The sequence below is a fragment of the Lutra lutra genome, chromosome 6 (genome assembly GCF_902655055.1).
Source record: "Lutra lutra chromosome 6, mLutLut1.2, whole genome shotgun sequence".
Classification (NCBI taxonomy): domain Eukaryota; kingdom Metazoa; phylum Chordata; class Mammalia; order Carnivora; family Mustelidae; genus Lutra; species Lutra lutra.
In genome coordinates this window covers 89,065,727-89,069,967 of record NC_062283.1, presented here as the reverse complement: position 1 = coordinate 89,069,967, position 4,241 = coordinate 89,065,727, and the positions used below count along the sequence as shown (strand labels likewise).

The following is a 4,241-nucleotide window of genomic DNA, read 5'->3' as shown; positions in this document are numbered from 1 at the left end:
TAGAAAGGGAAGTCTACTTGTTCACCCGTGCTTCACTATGGGATTTTAGAAGTCACTTTGTCTCCCTAAGCATTCATTTTGTCAGCTCTGAAATGGAAATTATGACCTACAGCCTGACTACACCATAGGGTTATGGAGATCAAAATCGACTGTAAAAATGAAAGTCCTTTGTAAACCAAAGCACTCTGCTTGCCTGGGTACCATCTTCCTCCGCACGCTCCGTCTTCCCAGGATAATTTATGCACAGGGGGCCCTTGGACACATCTTGGGACATTGCTGGTGGCCCTGACACTTGGGTCTGGTTAACTTGTCGTGGGGTTTTAAGACCCGCTAGGAGCCTCTGCTTGTAACATTTCTTACAAAGCTTTCTGTCTGAGGCTTCCATTTTTTGGCATCTGTAAAACGAATGTATGATGTGCCTTGAGGCCTGTAAGTAAAAAAAAAACCACATCCCTCTTATCTCTGTTCTGAGAAGAAGGTCAAGTTACAGGTCCTGTGAGAAGCGAACTTCTTGGTTCCTGTTCTTGCTGAGACTGAGGCTTCAACTGCTAAACCACCCCAGAGGTACATGATGGGGCTAACCGAGGGGTCACCCAGCAGCCTGTGCGCAAAGCAGGTAACTCCACTGCACTTCAGTGATTTGTGAGCTGAAGAAGCCATTCCTTTGTGGCAGTGAAGGGAGAAGGGGCGGGAAGCCAGAGAGCGGATGAGGACACGGAGCTGGGAGGGAGTCCTGGTGGTGGCAGAGGCCTGTCTGGGCTGGGGTTCCGAGGACAGTAAGTGGGTGAGAAGGAAGTGTGGCTGGCTGCCTGCATTCTGCTTTGAACCTTTATATTCCTCATTCCCCTCTATCACGACTTCCTCTCACTGCTTTTTCTGCCTTCGTATGTCATGTTCTCAGCCACTTAAAGATTGTTATTATTTGTTCTCTAGGGAGGGTGAGAGGTAAGCAAACCTTCCTTGTTCTACCTAAAGACTCTGTTCTTGCCTGGACAGCTAAGAAGGCTCAGGGGATACTCATGCTGTGTGTTACCACCTTCAGGTTCTCTGTGGGGAGATGATGGGAAGGGTGCTAACTTGGTCAGAAAATGCAAGCCTTACTGGCTATGTGTTTGAAAAGTGCTCTGTTACCTGCCCCAGGCCCTGGGAACCTGAGATTACGCTGTGCTTAGTTCATTAGTTCTCCTTGACCTGGTACAAGGTTCGACACTGGGATGAGGCCTCTGACCCTGAAGGCAGTCTGAAGATGTAGAAGAAAAAAAAAAAATCCCTCATATTTAAGTTTTATGAAGGGTTTTAGAAAGTTCTAAGCCAACAACTGCTTTTTTGTTGTTGTTGTTGTTTTGTTTTTGTTTTTGTTTTTCCTACAAAAGGAGATTGAGTTTCAGAGAAAGTACTATAACATAAGGTTAAGCAGGTTTTTCACTGCTCAATTCTAGGGGATTCCAGTTGCACTGTTGTCATTATAGACTTTTTTGTTTTGTTTTTTCTTCCCCCTGCAGGTAGTACAGTGTCTTGAGGAAAGGATGACTTTCCTTGGTGTGCATGGGGACACTGTGGCGATTAGCAGCTATGTTGCTCCAGGAAAAAAATTAATTTATTCAAAGAATAATAAGAAGGAAAACATTCCTTACACACTGCCATTCTCCTTCCCTGGTTGAAGCCTTTCAAACTATGATTTACTGAGAATTTTCTACACAGGTACTGTTATCATCCCTATTTCACACATTGGGAAAATGAGATGCAAAGAGACCAAGCAATTTTCTAAAGGTTGCAGAAAAAGTAAATGACAAAACCATAATTTGAACCTAAATAGTCTGGCTCTAATGCCTACATGCATAATCACCTCAGTTATCAAGACCGTATCTTCATATTAGTAAGGACATTATCAACCCAGAGAAACCTCTGGTGGACTAATTTGAGGAAATACGGATAATTGCCTATGATTCCTGCCTTATTCTAAGTTACCCAGCAAACAGAACAGAATAAGGAGGCATGTATGGCTGTATCCCTTACTCTCAACCCCCTACTTTTAGCTCCAGACTTGGTCTTGGGTTGCATGTTTCATAGGTCTGGCCACAGCATCAGAGAATATAGCAGTTTTTCCATTTTCTTTTAATGATGGACATAATAGTCACATTTAAATAATTATTTGCAGTGTACCTTCACATTTATTTATGCCTTTGAACATCATAACAACCTAGGTATGGAAAGCATTATTATACCATTTTATAAACAGGAAACCAAAGTTCAAAAAATTTCCCAAGGGATAGAGGTGGAGATTATTCTCAATCTGGGTGTCCCGGCTCTGAATTCTATGTTCTGTATACTACATTCTATCAGGATATCTATATTGATGTGTGTATGTGTACCCAACTCTGTAAGTATTTTAAATTTTATTTTGATTGAAAACTGTGATTTTGAAAGCGCTTTGCTGAACACAAGTGAGGATTTCTGTGGAGTTTTGTCAGGTTTGCTAGGATAACAAAGATCCAGTCTATGGGGATTTATTGGTGACATTGGCTTTGGGGTGACTTGACATTACTGCCATCAGGACTCTCTAGGAAATAAAATTTCCCACTCTATCTATTCATTGATTTTATGTGCTTATATGATCATTTCCCAAAACTTCAAGACTCATTATTTTATGGACTTGGTAGGACCTTTGTGAAATTTCCCCTATTTTCTCTCAAGGCATTTCAGGTTACTCACTAGCCTTTACATCGACTTTTGTGATTTCATATACAGTGGTCTCAACAGCACAGAAAGAAATTTCCACAGAGGAAGCCCTCAGTAATATGGCAAACACCTGCAATGCCCAGGCATGTGAGTGACTAAGCCATTAAGGTGTGTTTCAAATCCAATCTTCAACCAGGAACTTGACACTCCCTGTAGGCTTTCAAATCTGCTAGGTCATCATCCCCCTCCAGTCTGCTACAGTCATGTTCATCAAGGAGCTGGAAGGCACAACACTGGAAAGCACATATGTTCTTAGGAATAAAAAAGCAAATTTTATGACCTTCCCAGTTAGAAGTGACTTGGTCATTAATTGATCTCCCCCTCTCATCCCTCTCAATTTTATGGAATGCCCTTGTCTGCCTATTTTTGTCTCGCATCTATCCACATATTCCTGAAGAAACAAAAAATGCCATGTAGTCCTTTTGTAACTTCATTTCTTCTCTGAGACTTAATTGAGATGGGGCTCACTGGTACTCTAATGGAAGGTATCCAAAGAAACTTCCAGAGTATTCAGGAAATGCTGTTTTAGTAACTAAAAAATTACAGTAATGCAGCATTTTTAAGTGTTTTTAGCTGGAAGTGATTTATACTTTATCTAGTCATCATAAAAAAGCATATTTCTTCTCTGACAAGGATGCCTCTTTGTGACCCACAGTCAATTACTTAAGATATCTCCCTCCAACTTCCTTCACTACCAAAAAAAAAAAAAAAAAAAAAAAAAAAAAAAAAAAAAGGTGCCAGGCATGTCAATTGATTTTGTGATAAGGAAGGTGACCGAGTTCTTATTTATAATATATCCTGAATATCAAAAGCCATATATGTGTACATATATAATATATACACAACAAAATTAGTAACATTCTGTAGCATTTGGTGTAACCTATCAAATTACTGACCTTGAATTACTATGACTCATCCCCTGTATTATATTCAATAAAGTCATTCTCAAAAATGAAAGTAACATAAAATAAAGCATTGACCCAACATTTTGACCACACAGAAAACTGAAAGAGGACTAAAGGAAAAATGTGGTTTCAGTAGACACAAAATAACCAAAGGGCAATCTTCAGGAAGACATTCTGAGTGCCTCTGAGACTCCACTTTCCTGGACAGCCCCACTTTGCCCAACTTATGCAAGTTCTATGAGGTGGACCAGCTCTCTGCTCAGGCAAGCAGAAAACCCTGAGGAGGTTTGGGTGGGAAATCTTTGGAGGAAAAGAAGTGCCAGTGACCAGGAAAGGAATGATTTTAGGAATCGAATATGCTGAGGGGAGGAGCAGATGCCTTGGGGCAAAACGCTTGTTTTTTTTTAATTTTTACTTCTTCAGAACTTACTTGTCATGACGGATGATGATGGATGGTCCCTGAGCTCAGTCATGTTCCTCAGGGAACAGGGCACATTGTAAAAATGCATCTCAGGAAACATCTTTCTTCAAAAAGCAGCTTTGAACCCTAGAACACATTTAGCATGGTAAGTGAAAATAAACAAAACAAGGCGTTCG

General features: G+C 40.7%; 1 long non-coding RNA gene across 1 annotated transcript; it reads left to right on the top strand.

Moving 5' to 3' along the window:
* Window positions 1-882: 882 nt before the first annotated feature.
* On the top strand, window positions 883-2,963 carry LOC125102705 (uncharacterized). The gene is made up of 3 exons (XR_007128176.1): window positions 883-1,042; window positions 1,503-1,701; window positions 2,761-2,963. It is a non-coding gene; the product is annotated as an uncharacterized LOC125102705 (long non-coding RNA).
* Window positions 2,964-4,241: the final 1,278 nt, after the last annotated feature.